Source organism: Homarus americanus, unplaced genomic scaffold (assembly GCF_018991925.1).
Source record: "Homarus americanus isolate GMGI-L3 unplaced genomic scaffold, GMGI_Hamer_2.0 scaffold58074, whole genome shotgun sequence".
Classification (NCBI taxonomy): domain Eukaryota; kingdom Metazoa; phylum Arthropoda; class Malacostraca; order Decapoda; family Nephropidae; genus Homarus; species Homarus americanus.
In genome coordinates, this window is record NW_024729094.1 from 1,270,743 (window position 1) to 1,292,368 (window position 21,626).

General features: G+C 41.0%; 1 non-coding gene across 1 annotated transcript; it reads left to right on the top strand.

Annotated features, from left to right (window-relative positions):
- The first annotated feature begins 4,183 nt into the window (after positions 1 to 4,183).
- Trnai-uau lies at positions 4,184 to 4,273 on the top strand. The gene is given in 2 exon segments: positions 4,184 to 4,221; positions 4,238 to 4,273. It is a non-coding gene; the product is annotated as a tRNA-Ile (tRNA).
- Positions 4,274 to 21,626: the final 17,353 nt, after the last annotated feature.

Sequence of the window (21,626 nt, forward strand, 5' to 3'; positions counted from 1 at the left end):
GTCTCTAACCACCTGCACCTCCTCACCTGTGTGCTCTACCCCCACACCACCTCACCTGTGTGTCTCTAACCACCCACCTACCCATCGTGTCTCTACCCGCCCCACACCTCCCCATCTGTAGGTTTCTACCCCACCTCATACCTCCTCACCTGTGTGTCTCTATCCACCTGCACCACCCTCACCTGTGTGTCTCTTCCCGCCTTGCACTTCCTCACCTGTTCCTTTCTACCCGCCCCGGTTCAATAACATAAGTACAATCACCTAAGTTCAGTAAGGCAAGTCCTGTAACGTAAGTGCAGTCACCTAAGTTCAGTAATGTAAGTTTAGTCACCTAAGTTCAGTAACGTAAGTTCAGTCCTCTAATTTCAGTAACGTAAGTTCAGTCACTTAATTTAAGTAACGTAATTACAGTCACCTAAGTACAGTCACTTAAGTTCAGTCACCTAAGTACAGTTACCTAACTACAGTCACCTAAGTTCAGTCACCTAAGTACAGTCACCTAAATAAAGTCATCTAAGTACAGTCACCTAACTACAGTCACCTAAATAAAGTCACCTAAATAAAGTCATCTAAGTACAGTCACCCATATACAGTCAACTGCGTACAGTCACCTAAGTTCAGTTACGTACAGTCACCTAAGTACAGTCACCTTAGTTCAGTCACCTAAGTTCAGTAACGTAATTATAGTCACCTAAGTACAGTCACCTAAGTTCAGTCACCTACGTACAGTCACGTAAATACAGTCACCGAAATACAGTCACCTAAGTACAGTCACCTAAGTACAGTCACCTAAGTTCAGTCACCTAAGTACAGTCACCTAAGCACAGTCACCAAGCATTTTCCCACGAGGGAGACGATGCAGCTGTTCATGGTGGAGAGGTCGTCGACTACGTGCCTGTGTCAGAAGAGCGGACGTACAGGTAATTATCACATTTATATATACAATTTACCTGTATTTCGCTTCCTATTAAGCCACGTGAGGTAAACATGATGCAGACCAAATGATGCGGAATTAGTTACGCTGTTCGCTGTCCCATAAGGCAGTCGGGGATATTCTTGAAAGACATTTGAGTAATAAGTAAACACTGTATCCCCGCGAATTTGTATCTTCATAAATGAATTCCATAGGTCAAATTAACTCGAAAATAATAAATTTGCAACAGAAATGCTATGGACTAAAGGTGTTTTTTTCTGTTTTTCCCGGTATGAAAATGAAAATAGAGTTCCATGGCTGGTCTACGGAATCTTAACCGGATACTGTACTGTGTTGACCTTCAATACCATTAGTCATTGTGTTTCACGCTGCCGCCATTTACCATCATTAGTCACTATATCAGTTAATACATAAATTGCGCTGAAAAATTAATGATGGTTCAATACGCGTTTGTTTACATACGCGTGTATTGATCTAATTTATTTTACATGAAGTAGTAACATTTGCACAGATCTGCATATAGTAATTATTATTTAGTGGAGATAAATCTACTAAATCCCTTGTATACAGCCTTAACAACATCAACCTAGAGAAGTCGACTTGTGAAAGAGACCTAGGGGTACTTGTAAGCCCGGACCTACGGCCTAGAAAACAGTGCGTTAATGTTCGAAATAAGGCAAACAGAGTATTGGGTTTTATATCTAGAAGTGTAAGTAATAAGAGTGCTGAAGTCTTGTTGCAACTATATCTTGCACTAGTCAGGCCGCACCTCGATTATGCGGTTCAGTTCTGGTGCCCTTATTATAGAATGGATATCAATTCACTAGAGACGGTGCAGCGTAGAATGACGAAAATGATTCCGGGACTTAGAAACCTTCCATATCAGGATAGGTTAAAGAAACTAAACTTACATTCCTAGAAAGACGAAGAGTGCGGGAGATATGATAGAAGTAATTAAGGGGTGAAAGGAATCAATAAAGGGATATAGATAAAGTTCTTATAATATCCGAGCAGGATAGGACCTGAGCAACGGATTTAAGTTGGATAAGTTTAGGGTCTAGGAGGGAAATAGGAAGGAACTGGTTCACAAATAGGGTGGTGGACGAGTGGAACAAGCTTAGCCACTTTGTAGTAAGTCCTGGAACGGTGGAAAGTTTTAAAGGAGGCTAGATAGATTCATGGATGATAGAGAGTGGTAGTAACTCTCGACAGGAGCTGCCATGCACAGGCCACCCGGCCTATTGCAGACTCCTTATTTTCTTATGTTCTTATACGGTGTCGCCTCTGAGCTGAATAAAGTCTGGCGTTAGCCGAATAAAATATCAAAAGGTGCGTCATCATAGTGAAAATGTTCGTGGTGATAGTCTGTCTATTAAACAATGTTGAGTATTAGAGTGATAGGAAAAGCTTTTTTCAACAGAGTGCAGCATTTCCAGCACCCAGTAACTCTTCGACTTCAATTAAATATTTCCCCCCCCCAAGTATCGTCAAAAGCCAAGTAATCATTGGTAGGTCTTAATAAGAAAAATAAAGGTGTTGTTTTGTGTTTAGTAATTTATTTTGGGTAAGAAATCCTCGCTCGAGCAAATCCAAATAACCAGATTCACAAGTTATCGGTATATTAAAGGCTCTGTCACGCCTTCCATTATGGGTGTTGGCTGCCAATACTTTTGCCGTGTTATATTTGTGGTGCGACCAGGTCTGGGCCGGTAATTCAAGACATCTTGGTCACTCGGTGAATATTTTCCACACAGTGAGCATCAGGCTAGAGAACAGTATTCCAGAACTTGCGGTACTAATTAAAAATTCTTTAACGAGTTCCTTTTTAGAATCTGTATCGGTATACCCAGTCACCATATTTTATCAAGGACTGAATTCTACTCACAATTTCTGTATTTTCTGTTTCTATAACCAAGTATACGTGTACGTAACGACCACACCAGTATTACCACTTTATTGTTGTAAGAAGTCGAGAGGCAATAGACGATTTTCTTTCGGATCTTATTACACGAGAGTATGTTAGTGCCTAGCTTGATAAGTCCTGCTGAACCTGTATGTCTACCTCATCATCATACCTCGGGTCATACAATGTCAATAAAGAACAGTTTAACAAACTACAACTTAATGTACAGGAGTTATACTGGTACTAAGCAGAACAAGTAATACTTTGACCGAGAATCATCAAGTCTGATGTCATCGGTACATTATTATTCAATTGATAAAACAAATTTTGAAACTTTGCACGTGATTAGTTATTTTCATGAACAGGCTGGTTTTATAGCAATAAATCCAGTATTAGTATTGTTGCAGTAAAAACACTGAGTTTCAACAATTAATCAAGCGTCTCCATTAACTTTCACTTTGTAAACAAACTAACGCTGAACTTTGTTGTTACAGTCATTTAGTTTCAAAATATTTGGACTGGTTTTTATTGAAAACTTTCGTATTCGGTTTACTTTATCAATAAAGTCATCCAGGCATAATGTGCAAAGTTTAGTGCAACATTGGTAAAAGCATTCAAATACTAACAGCATGTTTGTCTCAGTCTCGAGCAGAGAGACGGAACAATTTGAAATAATAATAAAATAATAATAATTAACGGTTTATTGAAAGAGCTTGGCAGCCCACAGTGGCGCAGCTCCTCCCAGCTCCTTCATAAAGATTGATGTCCGTTTGGTAAAGATGGATGCATTTGGTTGAGGTTTCCATTCTTCGTGAGGGCGTGTGTAACATAATCACTAGCTGGGATACTCGGTGTTGCCCGGTTGTTGTTGTTTTTTACGAACTTACGCAAAATTTAACTAATCCAAATTCCACCTCTGTGTTAAGAACTATGGCCGTGTATAAGGTGACCCCACTGCCCACTTATAGGTGGGTGGGGACTAGCCGCTCCTCCTCCCGTTTTATAAATTCGTGACCAGTCTCAAGGCTCTTTGCCAAAACACCTTAAATATCATATATTTGTCTTCAGAATCGTGTCCGTGTACAGCAAAGAAATAGAACAATAGATGTTCAACCATTGGGGGCAGGGAGGGGGACTACTGGGGCCAAACCCCCAGACTTCCACCACCTTGATACTTCTTGGGTTCACACGTATTGTACCTAAAAGACAAAATTCAGCTGCCTGTCACTAAAACCATTGCCGTGTATAGTGAAGTCAGACAAACATTCAGATTAACAAACAAACAGACAGACAATGAATATTCGGTTGAGGGGATAAAATGCTCGTCTCCTATACACGGGATCGCTGTCCCAGTGGCGCAATCGGGTAGCGCGCGGTACTTATACGACAGTGTCTGAGCTATGCCGAGGTTGTGAGTTCGAGCCTCACCTGGGACATCATTTTTGGGATTCGCAGAAAATCACTATTTAGGTTTAAGGGGGCATGTTTCCCACTTTATTAAAAATAAATTAATAAAATGACTGGAAATTTCTTGTCCAATTTTCGAAAAATAACAAAGAGTCTGGCATATTTGTCCTAGAAAACGGGGTGCCACAGGACAGTGTCCTCCGAGGACTTGTTGCATTTTTAATTGTAATAAATCACTTTCTATAACCAGCTCCTGTGCTGCGAGGAATTAAGATCTCCCTCTTCGCCGACGATTATGCGTTGTGGTGCTCTGACCACAATGCCCAACAGTCAGCTGAGGGGCTGCAGGAAGCTCTTGATGCCACTCAACAATGGGCAACGAGGTGGGGTTTTAGAATTTTGAGGGCTAAGATAAGAGGAGTTGTTTTTACTAGAAAAAAAATCCCTTTTATGTTCGGCACTTCATTTGTATAATACTCCTATTGTCTTTCAAAACTGGGTTATATTTATAGGCCTAACTTTTAACAAACGCCTTACTTCGAGAAAGCATGTTAATAACGTAATAAATAAAACCTCCAATTCAATTAATATTCTGAAATACCTATCGGGTAAATCATGGGGAGCCAATAGGGAGTCTTTATTAATGTTGTATAAGTCCCTAATTAGATCTAAAATGGATTATGGAGCACAGGTGTATGTTTCTGTAAACAATGCTTTACTTTCTAAACTGTCATCCTTTCAGAACAAATGCCTAAGTATCAGTCTTGGAGCACTCACGTGCGCGAGGGTCCCGAGACTAGTGGTAGAGGTGAACATCCCTTCCATTACAAAAGACGATGGAATAACTAACTTTATCTTACGCATACAAGGTGGCAAGGAAGTGCGAGACCTCCCACCCCGCAATGAGTGCCCTAGCCAACGGTGGCTAAATGGCACAGCCAATCTTGTGACCAGTAATATTCCACCTTGGTAAGTCAGGAGAATATTTGTCTCCACTGTATGGCTCTCAAGTATGCAGCAGACTCCCCACCCCGGAGGAGAACGCGTTGAATCATCGAGCTCCTCCTGGTATTTCGGGACCGCGTCCGTCTATTTAAATTGACAGTGTCAGTTGTCACAGGACTTTCATTCTTCTCCCGAAATGACGACGATGTGGCCGGCACTACACAAAGACTGGGAAGCACATTCTCTGTCACTGTTGGTGACGAAGTGGGAGAAATATCCTACACCAATAATGGTGTAGGGGCCACAGCAACCTTCACAGGTCCTGGTAGATCTCCAGGAATGTCCCCAATGATTAAGTCACACATGGCATCATTCATACATGTAGCTTCCACAGTACCAGAAAAATAAGGCGTGTCATCATAAACTTGGGCTACTGGATAAACTTTGACTGTTTTATCTAATAGTACAGCCGGTGTCGCGGAGTACCTCTACTTCATGGGCGTTGACATACCCCTCGAGTAGTCTCCAAGTCGTTTTCAATCGATCCCTCACCAATAATTATCAGATGGCAGAATCACAATCTGATCCCGGGGTGACTGTGTCAGGCAAGCCGCCGCTCTTTCTTCCTTGGCTCGACCTTGACTGTCTTGACCTTCCTGACGATCCTGACGAGGTCCTCCATAGCTATCTTGTAGTCCCTTACTATATAACCCGTCTTATGACACAGGAAACAAACCTTTTCTCGTAGTGCCGGAAAAGCTGGCGATGGCTTCTTATCTGGAGTTGCTTCAGTTGTAGTTGGGTAAGGTGTTCTTTCCTCCGTTTGGTTTCTATGCTGATAAGTCTTCCACATAGGGCCACCGTGTGTTTCTAAGGGGGTCGCAGTCAGTTAGTTTTCTCTCTTTCAAAAATAGTTGCAACTCTAAGTGACACCGTCTCCGGAACTGTTCACGGAGAATCAAATCTTTAAGTCCTTTAAAAGACTTTTCGATTCTCGATAAGTCTATCCACTGTTCTAGAAACCGATTCATTCTAGACGAAAACTGACTAACACTTTTTCCTTTGTCCGGTACCGAGTCACAAAACTTTGAACGATAACCTTCTTCTGTGAGCATGAATCTTTCTAAAATAAGATTTCTTCACCGATTCATAATCTACTGCTTCAGTTGGCGACAAGGCAACATAAGCTTGAAGAGCTTTACCAGTAAGGAGAGAGCTTAAATTAACTGCCCACTGATCTATTGGCCACTCACTATTAGTTGCATACCTTTCATACCTCAATAAATGCATCAATGTCGTCAACTTGTTCCTCAAACTTGGGTAACTTTGGCTCTGAATAATATGAGAAAGTTGGCCTGGGCTCGGGGATGTCCTGACGAAGCTGAAGCACTTCAAGTTCATGTTTTCGTTCTCCCTCCCTTTCGACTCGTTCCTTCTCACTTTCCACTGCTTCCTTTTCTTTAATTTTTGTCTCGCATTCCAATTCCTGTTCTGCTTTCATTAACCCATACTCTCTTCTTTCTTTTCCTCTTGTTTCTTCTTCTTGCTTCTCTCTCTCTCTTGCTTATTTTCGTCACTTGGAATTGATTATTGTTGGGTCACAAACTCTTTCAATTCAGTTCCTTCATACCCCAAGTCTCGATCAGTTTGAATCAATTATCTGAGATCCATTGTTAGTCGATTTAAAACACGTCACTCCTTATATTCCCTTCAATAGTCGTAATGTCTCCTTCTCTACTGTTACTCAGTCCTCACCTTGCACTTCCAATGCCTTCACTCAGTCAGTATCCCGGGTCTGGGCACCATTGTCATATATTACACTATTTACATTCACAGAGCAAGTTTTCATGTCCAAATATCTCCAATTAAATCACGCAAAACTCGGCAGCTATCTTGTACCCCACGTCGGCGTACTTAATATTGGAAGAACAAATACTTATAATGTATACAGCCTTAACAACATCAACCTAGAGAAGTCGCCTTGTGAAAGAGACCTAGGGGTACTTGTAAGCCCGGACCTACGGCCTAGAAAACAGTGCGTTAATGTTCGAAATAAGGCAAACAGAGTATTGGGTTTTATATCTAGAAGTGTAAGTATAAAGAGTGCAGAGGTCTTATTGCAACTATGTCTTGCGCTAGTCAGGCCGCACCTCGATTATGCGGTTCAGTTCTGGTGCCCCTATTATAGAATGGATATAAATTCACTAGAGTCGATGCAGCGAAGAATGACAAAAATGATTCCGGGACTTAGAAGCCTTCCATATCAGGATAGGTTAAAGAAACTGAACTTGTATTCCCTAGAAAGACGAAGAGTGCGGGGAGACATGATAGAAGTATTTAAGTGGGTGAAAGGAATCAATAAAGGGGATATAGATAAAGTTCTTATAATATCCGAGCAGGATAGGACTCGGAGCAACGGATTCAATTGGATAAGTTTAGGTTTAGGAGGGAGATAGGAAGAAACTGGTTCACAAATAGGGTGGTAGACGAGTGGAACAAGCTTACCAACTTTATAGTAAGTGCGGGAACTCTGGAAAGTTTCAAAAGGAGGCTAGATAGATTCATGGATGATAGAGAGTGGTAGTAACTCTCGACAGGAGCTGCCATGCGCAGGCCAACCGGCCTATTGCAGACTCCATATTTTCTTATGTTCTTATGTATACCAGGCCTGGAGTTCCTGGTTCTCCATGCTGTACGGTTCAATTGGTGGCTCGCGCTGTTCTGCCGTGACCTACTACTACTACTTTGCTGTCACTCGGAATCGAGTATGATGATCATCCAGCTATGATACAATGATTGAGTTAATAGGGATGTCACCTAGGTTAGTGAGTTTTGAGGTGACTAAAGAGGTAGATACGGGACCAGCAGCGTCGTCCACATTCGTTGCACATGTGGAGGACTCCATCTACTGTGAGAGGGGCGGTGGCAGCGTCTTTCCGACGTTGGCGCTTGTCTGCCTCGGTTTGAAGTCGGGCTAACTTGAAAGTATTGACACCTTCTCGTGTGGTGCTTCTCCAAACGTTGCGATGTGGAATAATCGACTCCCAGGTGAGGGGGTCGATTTGGGACCCTTTCAAGTTTGTCTTAAGACTATCCTTATACCTTTTCAATTGCCCGCCGGCGTTACGTTTACTATTCGCTAGGTGACTGTAAAGTAGCTGCTTTGACAGTCTACTGTCGCCCATTCGGGTAACATGGCCAGTCCAACGTAGTTGTTCATGAATAATGGTAGCCTCGACGCCCCCACAGTTGGTGTCAGAAAGAATACTGGCATTTGTTCTCTTGTCTTCCCAGCGAACTCGGAGGATGGAACGTAGACTACGATGGTGAAAGTTTTCAAGTGCCTAAAGGTGCCTCCTGTATGTGACCCATGTCTCACTGCCATATAGTAGGGTGGGCAGGACCACTGCTCATCACCACCACCACACAAATATGGCTCCGTTGCCAACTAATAAATGGCAGTGAAGAAATAAGCAAAGCATTGAACAGCTACTTCTTATCAGTTTTCACAGAAGAAATTCGCGAGGAAATTCTAGAGGTGGAACTGATATTTAGGGGAAAGGAAGAAGAGAAATTAAAGAATATCACTTTCAGAAAAGAGGATGTTCTTAAGAGGATAAATAAACTAAAGAAGACAAAATCCCCAGGGCCGGATGAAATTTTCCCTCGAGTCTTGAAAGAGCGTAGGGAACAGATTAGCGGACCCCTTGTAAATTTATTTACAAAATCATTAGACACCGGAGTTGTGCCAGACTTGTGGAAACAGGCAAATGTAGTACCCATATTCGAAAAGGGAGACAGAGCATCAGCGTCAAATTACCGGCCGATCAGTTTGACGTCAGTAGTGGGGAAATTTCTTGAATCAATAATAGCACATAGCATCCGATCGCATTTAGAGAAAAGCAAATTAATCTACGACTCTCAGCAAAGGGAAAATCTTGTCTAACAAATCTGCTGACGTTTTTTAAGAAAGTCTTCGGGGTAGTAGATAATGACGAAAATTACGATGTTATTTACTTAGACTTTAGCAAAGCATTTGACAGAGTACCGCATCAGAGGCTTCTGAGAAAAATTAAGGCTCATGGTATCGAGGAGAAAGTTTTAAATTGGATAAAATCATGGCTCACCGATAGAACGCAGAGGGTCAGCGTAGATGGTGTTAAATCTGAGTGGGGCCGTATAACCAGTGGGGTTCCCCAGGGGTCAGTACTAAGCCCACTCTTGTTCATAATCTACATAAACGATTTAGATACTGGGATCAGCAGTGACATAAGCAAGTTTGCGGATGACACCAAAATGGGGCGGCTGATAAATTCAGGGCAGGATGCAAATGCATTACAGGAGGATCTAAATAAACTGCAGGAGTGGTCTGAAAAATGGCAAATGAAATTCAACACCAGCTAGTGCAGCGTACTTAATATTGGAAGAATAAATACTGTCAATGTATACAGCCTTAACAACATCAACCTAGAGAAGTCGACGTGTGAAAGAGACCTAGGGGTACTTATAAGCCCGGACCTATGGCCTAGAAAACAGTGCGTTAATGTTCGAAATAAGGCAAACAGAGTATTGGGTTTTATATCTAGAAGTGTAAGTAATAAGAGTGCTGAGGTCTTGTTGCAACTATATCTTGCGCTAGTCAGGCCACACCTCGATTATGCGGTTCAATTCTGGTGCCCTTATTATAGAATGGATATCAATTCACTAGAGACGGTGCAGCGTAGAATGACGAAAATGATTCCGGGACTTAGAAACCTTCCACATCAGGATAGGTTAAAGAAACTAAACTTGCATTCCCTAGAAAGACGAAGAGTGCGGGGAGATATGATAGAAGTATTCAAGTGGGTGAAAGGAATCAATAAAGGGGATATAGATAAAGTTCTTATAATATCCGAGCAGGATAGGACTCGAAGCAACGGATTTAAGTTGGATAAGTTTAGGTTTAGGAGGGAGATAGGAAGGAACTGGTTCAAAAATAGGGTGGTGGACGAGTGGAACAAGCTTAGCAACTATGTAGTAAGTGCTGGAACGCTGGAAAGTTTCAAAAGGAGACTGGATAGATTTATGGATGTTCTTATGTAATCCTAATACAATACATGGTGGGAGGATAGAAAACGGGAGTCAACACAGCAGACATTCGTGAAGCTCTCCTTTTGTTTCATGTAAATACAGCTGTTGTACCTGCCTGTGACAGCCCAAAGTTTATTACAAAGTCCATAAAGCCATAGTGCACGAGTAGGTGTAAAGAAAACTTTTGGTGGTGGTGGACTGGGAAAGCTACGAATTAAACAGCACAAGTACAATATCAGAACGGCATCAGAAAGCAGTGTACTGTTCGTTCATGTTAGGAACATTAATCATCCCATGGATTGGGAAAACAGCTTAGAAGTGTACAAATCATCATGTGCCACAGAAAGACTTCTGGTTGAAGTTAGTTTGATTAGGGAATTGAATTCTATAAGCCTTAGTGATGGTCAGTACAAAACTGATAATATGTTACACAAATTTATTTGTCAGTGGCCCGATGTTAAAAATGTTTTTAAAGCATTGAAGTTAGATGTAGGATAGATGATTAGTGGTCCCATATTTTTGACCTGACTTAACTTGACTAGTCACGTCGCCCTTTCTCATAAGCACCTTTGCGTGCGTGTTGATGTGCGGATTAGTGGATGTCATGTTTATGACCTGACCTCATGTTTAGCAAGGTCACCCTGTGTACTTCAGCCTCTCGCTGTCCTTGTAATTCAATTGCCCCTGAAGATGTCTTGAATAAAAACGAAAGCTAAGGTGCTCCGTTGTTTCCCTTTTCCCTGTGTGATTTTATCAAGATTTATCTTAGCCACGTTTTCATTGAGGATCTACAAAAAAGAAAGTATATATATATATATATATATATATATATATATATATATATATATATATATATATATATATATATATATATATATATATATATATATTTCATGTAAATCACAATGAAAACGTGATAAATAAATTGAGTTTTTATCAAACATCTTCAAAACAACAATGTCTTGAATAGACAGCTAGGTGCTCCGTCGTTTCCATTTTCCCGTGTGATTTTATCATATAAATATATATATATATATATATATATATATATATATATATATATATATATATATATATATATATATATATATATATATATAACAAAGTAAATCACTGTAGGTGCGCGTGATCCAAGTATATGCTGATAACCGCAAGGAAACAAGAAAACACGAAGTTCCCAAGCGCTTTCGTGTAATTCACATCTGCAAAGGTGAGTGCAGACTAAGGATAAATACTTGAGAAGGCTAATATATACAGTAGAGGAGAGTGAGATCAAGTCCCTAAGGGACAGCAGGGGTCCACAATGTTCCGGTCATAAGGAAGTGACCCTTACTAATCTTAACCCAAAGAAATTGAACATGCCATCTCTAAGCACAGTTGCTGTCCGTAGTCAGGTCATACGGTAAGATAACTCGACCTTCTCACCTGGTTACAAATCTTCTTAATCACAAAATTATCCAGTTTGTACATACCATTACTCAAATTCATGTTGACAGATTCGGCATGTGTAATGAGACTGGACTCTACAATATTCCTACTGACAATTGAATTACAAGGTAATATTGAGGAGGCATTATCCCAGTCAATGCAATGCTTATTATCTCTCATATGAACGAACAGAACATTGGATTCCTGGCCTGTCCTAACACTATATTTATGTTGTTTAAGTCTAGTTATTAGAAATAGTGATTGGACTAAGGATGTCAATCACAACTGTGTAGTGAATCTCTCCTCGAAACAACTAGACAATGACACCTTGTGTGCCCGCGGTTATGGTTTAAGTTTTGATGGCTCTAACAAGAGAGTCGACAGTGTTGATATAGCCAGAGCATTCTGCAATTTGGAGAAATTTAGTAATTTGACAAATGAAGAAGTGAACATGTGTAAAGGTATTGTGTATGCATCTATGTCTAAGACCTTGTGTTCCAAATTGTCCAAAAAGACTCACTAAAGCAATCCAACTCGTTAAGAAAAATAAGGCTGGGTCTCTAGAGGGGGCAGTTCAAAAGATATCGAAGTCTTTAGAATGCTAGGGGAACATGTGGGCACGGGGGTGGAGGAGACTGCAGTGGGAGCGGGTAAACAAAGTGAAAGATTACAGGGAAATAGTGTTAGGAATGACGACAAAACTAAAGCAGACAGGGAGCTTAAACCTAAACGCGGTAAAGGGAGGACTCAGAACACGACTAAATTAAATGTCTACTAATGTCTACTACGCGAACAGTAGAAGTATGAGAAACAAAATGGATGATATTAGGGCCTTAGTATGTACCGAAAAAATCGACATAACAGCATTCACTGAAACATGGATCAACCTAGACTCACGTGAGTTACCGGTCGAATACCAAATTGCGGGTTACAAATTGTTCCATACAGATAGGCAGACCAGGAAAGGAGGCGGAGTAGCAATCTATGTTAGGGATAATCTGAAGTGTGAAATAAATAAGGAAATAAAAACTGAGCGGAATACAGAAACAATTTGGATAGAATTAATCGACGGAAGGGAAAAATTAATCACAGGAGTAATATATAGACCTCCCAATCTTGATAGAGTCAATGAGAGACTTATCTGGGGTGAAATGCGCAGGGCTTCCATACACAACATAGTCTGTATAGTAGGCGACTCTAACCTTGGCCAAATAGATTGGACTGAACTTACGTGTAAATCAGAATCAGAGGATTTTCTCGAAACGATCCAGGACTGTTTCCTAAGTCAACATATAACCGAACCCACCCGGGGTAATAATATACTCGATTTAGTTCTGTCGAACAGAGAAAACCTCAATAGCAATGTCGAGGTAGGGAACAAACTTGCAAACAGCGATCACAAAGAAATTAGATTCCAGTTAGATTTTCAGGGTAGACGTAAGGAAAATTCCACTAAAGTACCAGATTTCAGAAGGGCAAACTTTGACAGTTTAAAGAGGCAGCTGAGAGATGGGGTGCCGCGCTTGGGCGTGAACCTGACAGATGACACCAACCTGATAACGAGATCTGAGATAGCCGAGTTCCATGACAATTTAAATGATGAGTTACTTAATGCACAAAGGCAAAACATACCATACAAAAAACTAGATCAGACAACAATGACCCTAAATGGATAAATAATTATTTAAAGAACATCATTGGCCAAAAGAAGGCTATAGGTAGAAGGATAAATCATGGGGAAATTTACCTCTAGGATTTTTATAAGGTATTGGCGAGTAGGGTTAAAACCGAGATAAGGAAAGCCAAGAGGAATAATGAGGTAAGGATAGCAAGGGAGGCGAAGACAAACCCCAAAGGATTCTACCAAATGTATCAAACTAAAACACGAGAAAAGATTGGACCAATACGGTCAGATACCGGCGAGCTCACTGACAACGACGGAGAAATGAGCAATAATTTGAATAAATATTTTTCAAAAGTTTTCACCACCGAAAATGTAAACATGATACCCGAGGCACCGACTCTATTCAGAGATAGTGAAGAAAACAAATTAAGCGAGATAGTAGTGACTAGTAGCGATGTTAGTAAGCATATAGATAAACTAAAGCCTAATAAGTCACCTGGTCCCGATGAGATATTTGCCAGAGTATTGAAGGAATGTAAGGAAGAGCTTACTATGCCCTAAGCAAAGTTGTTTAACATGTCCTTAAATACAAGTGTAGTACCAGAATCCTGGAGGATAAAGAATGTAATACCGATTTTCAAGAAGGGGGATAGATCACTATCCTCTAACTACCGCCCAATCAGACTAACATCAATAGTAGGCAAATTACTTGAATCAATCATTTCAAACTCTATTTGAAACCACCTGGAGAAGCACAAGTTGATCAATGATTCCCAACATGGCTTCACATTCTTTTCATCAGTTTTCGAATAGGAGGACGAAGGGCACAATTATGATGTGGCATATCTCGACTTTAGCAAAGCCTTCGACAGAGTCCCCCACGAAAGACTAATTAGAAAGGTAGAAGCACATGGTATCAAAGGTAATATCCTTAAATGGATTAGGGCATGGTTACAGGACAGGAAACAGCGAGTGAGCATTAACGGCACTAAGTCCCATTGGAGCAACGTCACTAGTGGAGTTCCCCAGGGCTCAGTACTTGGACCATTATTATTTATTATATACATATACAACATAGATATCGGCATAGACAGCAACATAAGTAAATTTGCCGATGACACTAAAATAGGACGTGTTATAAAATCTGACGAGGACTCAGCAAAACTACAGGAAGATCTAAACAAATTCTTCGAATGGTCGGAAAAATGGCAGATAAAATTCAAAGTGGACAAATGTAAAGTGCTCAATATAGGAGATGTAAACAGGGAAACCAGATACCAGACGAACAACGATACCATAGAGAAATCGGACTGCGAGAGAGATTTAGGAGTAATGATAAGTAGGAACCTTAAGCCAAGTAAACAATGTGTTTTTGCTCGTAACAAGGCTAATAAAGTACTTGGGTTCATAAAAGGAGTGTTAGTTACAAGACTAGCGAGGTCATCCTAAAACTGTATCTTGGGCTTGTGAGACCACACCTGGATTACGCAGTTCAGTTATGGTTACAGTATTACAGAATGGATATAGAATCCTTGGAAAGAATTCAGAGGAGAATGACAAGACTAATCCCGGGCATTAGGAACCTTGAGTATAGAGACAGGTTAAAGCATCTTAATTTGCACTCCCTCGAGAGACGTAGAGCGAGGGGCGACCTGATAGAGGTGTATAAATGGAAGTCAGGGCGAAACAAAGGGGACATTACAAAGGTTCTCAAACTATCCAACCAGGAGTGAACTCGTAACAGTGGTTTTAAATTAGACAAATTTAGATTTAGGCACGAAATAGGTAAACACTGGTTTGGAAACAGAGTAATGGATGAATGGAACAAGTTACCAAATATCATCATTAACTCGAATACGCTGAATAGCTTCAAACATAGGTTGGATGCTTATATGAGCAATAGAGGTTGGGTGTAAACGGGACTGCCCAGTATGGGCCAATAGGCCCGCTGCAGTTTCCTCCATTCTTATGTTCTTATGTTCTTATTACTAGAGCAGATAAAGCCAACACAGTAGTAATTTTAAACAAAGAAGATTATTTTACTAAAATGAATGACCTTTTATGTGATGTTGTCTACCACTGCGGACATCGATGAAGAGATGCAGCATCGAATCTGATGTGCCTCTCAAGTCTTTAAGACACTTCGTTCCCGTGTCTTCAGTTGTAGAGAGCTGAAATTATCTACAAAGTTGAACGTATATCGAGCAGTGGTCTTCCCCACTCTGCCATATGGCAACAAGACATGGGTCACATCCATGAGGCACCTCAAGTCACTTGAAAACTTTCACCAACGTAGTCTATGTTCCATTCTCCGAGTTTGCTGGGAAGACAAGAGAACAAATGCCAGTATTCTTGCTGACGCCAAATGTAGGAGCATTGAGGCTACCATTATCCATGAACAACTACGCTGGACGGACCATGTTACCCGCATGGACGACAGTAGACTGCCAAAGCAGCTATTTTACAGTCACCTAACGAATAGTAAAAGTAACGCCCGCGGGCAACTGAAGTGGTATAAGGATAGTCTTAAGACAAACCTGAAAAGTGCCAAATCGACCCCTTCACCTGGGAGACGATTACTCCACACCGTAATGCTTGTAGGAGGCAGACAAGTGCCAACTCCGGAAAGACGCTGTCGCCGCCCCTCCCGCACTAGGTAGAGCCATCCACATGTGCAACATCTGTGAACGACTCTGACGATCCTGTATCGGCCTCTTAAGCCACTTTAAAACTCGCCAACGAAGTTGACATCATTGGTAACTCATATCATTGTATCATAGCTGGATGTCTGTCATACTCGATTCCGACAGCAAAGTAATAGTAGTAGTAGTAGTAGTAGTAGTAGTAGTAGTGTGTGTGTGTGTGTGTTTGTCTACATGTGTGTGTACAGGTGTGTGTGTTTGTCTACATGTATGTACATGTGTGTATGTGTGTGTGTGTGTCTATGTGTGTGTGTGTCTCTATGTGTGTATGTGTGTGTGTTTCTATGTGTGTGTGTGTGTATTGAAAGCCTTAGAAATATGTATATCTCGGGATATATAAATTCTTCCATCACACAGAACGATTCAGTATGCAGGTTGGAGTGTATAAACTCTCACATGTTCAGGACAACTCGTGCGTGTGTCAACAAACACTAACCTTTTCCTGCTTTTTCTATACTTTTTCCTTCCCCGTCAGGTATATATTTGTTGTAACATGGCGGCGAGCGTGTCTCAGTTTTTACCTATCACTGTTTTTGTGAATAAAAATGAATTTGTGGATATGTATTTCTCAATGTGTGTGTGTGTGTGTGTGTGTGTGTGTGTCAGGCTTGTTCTCGTTAGCCACTAAAATTTATGCATTTGTCATTTCTGGTAAGGAATTTGTTACAGTTGACGTATAAAGTTCTTACATATTTCATACATACGTACAAAACATTCATTCAGATATCTACATTTTATACATACACACACACATGAAATATATATATATATATATAAAACCGGTCGGAAATTCTATTCTCATTTGACTTGGGGTTTATTATTATTAGATGGTAATTGCAGTGGAAGCGCCCCTTGGAGAAAAAACCCGAACCAGCACAAACACACTTAAATTTACCAGCAAAATGAATTCTCCATGACCCGTGGAAGGATAGCACCTGTGATTGGGGTGAATGAGACGCACTGTAAAATTTAGACACTTCTATTCCCTCCAACACTACAGACACAATCAATAATGGTACACCAACATATGCGCACCTCTTAACCTGGCTTAAAACACTACTCGGGAATAAAAGTTATACATGATATTGAAATTATTAGAAACTTAGAAAATGCCTCATTAGACAACAATAAATTCAAAGTATTAAGAAAAATTGCTTGAGCACATGAGCAGGCCTTAAGGGCTTTCAACAAAATGATATCAATCACTGAGAAAATGGTTTAGAAAATGAAAAATTATTAACTCCACCATGAATAGGCCTTAAGGGCACTCAACAAAATAATGTTACACCAACAGATGCACACCTCTTAACCTGGCTTAAGACACTACACTGGGGAACAAAAGTTATACATGATATTGAAATTATAAAGAAATATTAAATGCATGAAAGGAAAACTAAATCACAGTATCACTTACAACAGAAAGGAGGAACCTCATCTGAAAAACAGTTCCCTCGTTATCTGACATCAATTAGTGACACATAAACATTGGGAAACAATACTATCAAAATTATTTAAGAAATATTAACTACACACAGCAAGACAATATCAGTCACTGAAAAAATAGTATTAACTACACACAGTCACTGAAAAAATATTATCACTATATTAAGAAGTTATAGAGTCCACCAATACCCGTGAAAACATGCTTCTTAACCTCACACATAGGTTCAGCATGCACCAGTATTTTCTTAAGGCACAAACAAGCCCTTCTCAACCTTGGAAAATGTACCTCTAAGTACCCACTAGACTCCTGGTCTCAGTGTGTGACCATTCATTCACTCAGCTGGCCTCATTTTACACTCAGTACATCCATGAAACGGAAGGGAGTGAGCCAATCAGACCTTATTCAGTTGAGAGGAGCTCTAGCTTCCCGTTAGTACAAGGTTTTCACTTAACTGCTTGAAGATAGGTGGTATTGTGAGCTGAGGTGGAGGAGATCTGATGACCCCAAACGATCGTCAAACGGGGACAGACAATGGTCCCACGTCATTAGTTGTACACCCAAACAGCTGGTTTCACTCCAATCCTCAACAGCGTGGACTCAACTCCGGTGAGTGGATGCATACAGTTCGTGTGGACGTTCATACCGCGTGGGTTCTACAGAATCCCTGCAATATACTCTCTATTAGCTATAGTCTTTCTCATTGTTTGTTCCTACCGCCCTATCTAGCTCTGTCTGAGATTGAATAAAACTCACTTGTTAATACTGATGTTAAATAAACGAAAGGAAACCAGTTCACGTGGTCGTCTCTCTTGGGTACAACGCAGGGGTGGTCCGGTCTGTTTGACCACTGCTTCACGACTCTCAGACAAACACGCTCCCACAAGGGGCTCACTCCTTGAAGGAGTGACTTATTTACCACACGACTAATAGCTTAATTAGGACGTATGCAACATTTTCAGACTGGGAAACGATCTATAATCATTTTTAATTTAATAACTGATATTTAATTTCATAATTCACGTCCATATTAAGTCGTCAGAGTATACTTAATATTATATGGGTGCAGTTCAAGAAACTATCACTACATGCGGGCAGCGCCACCATCACTCGGACGACCTTGAAAAACTCAATATCGCCAATATTGGCATTGCGTTTCTAAATATCGGACTGAAATTTCTGAATATTATATATAAATATATATGTATATACATGCAAACTTACATAATGGTGGTTGCCACTAATGTAACGGGGATAACCGGCCCAAGGGCCACCTACACACCAACCACATCCTCAGTTAACGAGCTGCATGACCCAGTGTCAAGGAAAAGTCCGAGAAGACCGGACAACTCGCCAACTGCACTGGCTAACCATTACCCCGAAACACGATCAGCAAATCGATTAATATCCAGGCTCCCAATTACTGCTGGTTAGACAGAGGCAAATGGCGTAAAGAAACTTGCCCATAGTTTCACCCTGCCCGGGGATCGAACTCGGGTCCGCTCGCTTGCGAGGCGAGTATGCTCACTATTACACTACATACATACATACATACATACATATACATGGACGTCATGATTGATACTTATCAGGTAGAAATACAACCAATTAAAAAAGTTACAAGATATACCCACAAAAATAGCATCACACGAATAGGCAGACCATGAACAGTTACAAATCACAAAATAGTTATGGTTTACCCGGCAATTAGGATTAGTTATTATCAGTTAAAGATCACACTGATAACCTAACCTATCCTAACCAAACATAACCTACATTTGTGGTGCGACTAACTATGGAGTCTAACACAGGTCAATTTTCACTTGATGTAATATGTTCTCAGAGCTGGTGTTGGGTGAGGCAACCTGAGGTGTGTGTGTGTGTGTGTCTGTGTCTGTACGTACAGAAAGTGGTGTAATGCATCTAGACTGGCAACATTAAGGTACAAGCACGGCTTGCTTCCTCTCGCTTTCAGCTACCACCGCTAGCTAGCCCTCGTGGCGAACAAGGAAGCAACTTGCATAATTCTTCCCGTGTTAGTACACAACTTCTTCACCATCAGAACTCCTCCTGTGCCTCCTCGTGGCAACACAGGGCAACTGGATGCCTCGTGGGTCCAGGCTCGACCAGCAGGGGATCCCGGAGTAGCAGTGGGCCCCAGAGGGGCGGCGCATAGGCCTACTAGCATGTGGACACGTCCTGGCGCCTACCAACCACTGCCTTGCAGATTAACCTTGGCAGGTATAAGGCTACAGGACTAAACCCATAACGAAAAATATGCGGTGCAGCCCCTCATCAGACTCCAAAGGCAGTATAGGCGGAAGAAGTGACCACCATGGAAACCCAACGACAACACCGGCGGACGAAGGTAATCCATGATTGACAAGCTACTAAGGCGAAACCCAACAAACTGAGCTATCAACAGTTCATTGCAACTTTCCTTCTCCCCAGTCGTTGCAACACTTGCACCACTGGATCAGGAAAAGAGAGAGCCAAGGTTTGTGGTTGCAACCTGCGCTCCTGCCTCACCACATAAATCATCTCACCCACAGCCATCATCTAGGTCATCATACTTCTCACCATATCAAAACCCCTATACCCTAAAAGTCCTATGGCAACGAACGATTGGCGACGGGGACCCAGTAAGGTCATCCTTATGCGGGAGAAAAAACAATCATAATATTATGATTGTTTTTTCTCTCTCTGTGATTTTTATTGTGTTTTCAACCGCATAAGGATGACCTTACTGGGTGCGGTTGCCCAGTATACATATCCGGTGTTGAAAATACTCTATTGCGGACCGATTCTCATTACAAGCAGCGGCAGTTACAGCTGCCATTAATCTCTCTCATTGCAATAACACTATTACACAGATTTAATTACAAATGACGTAAAACATAAGAGAGAATATTACATAATATCCTTCGACCACACAGTGTTCCAAATTCAATGTTGCTATTACACCACACAGTGTTTCGGGGACAGTGTTGCTATTACACCACACAGTGTTCAACATCATACCACACAGTGTCCATCATCACACCACACAGTGTCCATCATCACACCACACAGTGTTCATCATCACAACATACAGTGTTCATCACACCACACAGTGTTCATCATCACAACATACAGTGTTCATCACACCACACAGTGTCACTGAAATATAATTAACAGGATTTACATATTGTTGCATGATTGTACACATAATTAACTACATAAAAACAGTGCTGAATGTTCGAAGATTATTTCCTCCAGTGTCGTTAAGTCTCAACTTGCGGTAAATATTAGTTAATAAACCACAATACTTACAAGACATTACTGTGTTTAGTGATTATCTTAACTAATAAATAACTCACTTATGTCGACGCATTAGATTAATGTTGTCTGTGTAAAATAATATTTACGGAGGGGTCCGATGAATTTCAAAATCAATAGCGCGATCCCTGTTGTCTTGCTGGTAGGGTTGTCAAAATCCCACGTCCGTTGTGTACGTGTCTAACCACTGAAGTAAATACATAACAACATAACCCCTACAGGCTCACTTGGTATATAGTCGTACGACAACTACAATTTCTTCCTTCCCGGGATCCTGAGGTCAAAGGTCAAGGTCATATAAGTTCACCCCCTTGCTCAAGTGACGTTGTATTCAGTATTAAATGGAGATATCGATCAATAGAGTGTAATTCTGTGTGTTAAGTTTTAAATGCAAGAAAGTGGTTCTCCTACTGTAGAACTCAGATACCTTCACACTGGTTACCTTTGATAATAATAATAATAGAGGGGTCACAGATACGGGCAGATAATTGCACTTACGTTTATTTGGCACAATTTCATACACTGGACATATAATTTGCATGGATAGCTCAGTCACTCACATTCACGCCACAGTACCGTAAGTTATAAGGGAGAGTTTGTCAACCTGGAGAATTAATCGTTTAGATCAAATAGGCCGGCATGGAGTGCTCTTGTAGCAAACAGGCCCTCACCATTGATCACTTCCTTTACTCGTAGCACTGGTAGGACTGTATGGCCCCTATTCTAAATCCGCGGAACAGGAGGTCTTCTATAACCCAAGGTCTAAAGCCTACTGGCTAAAATGTGGTTTTGAGGCGTGAAATGACCCCTATCAGCTGGCCGGGTACCTTATCTGTACCTAAACAAACATTTGG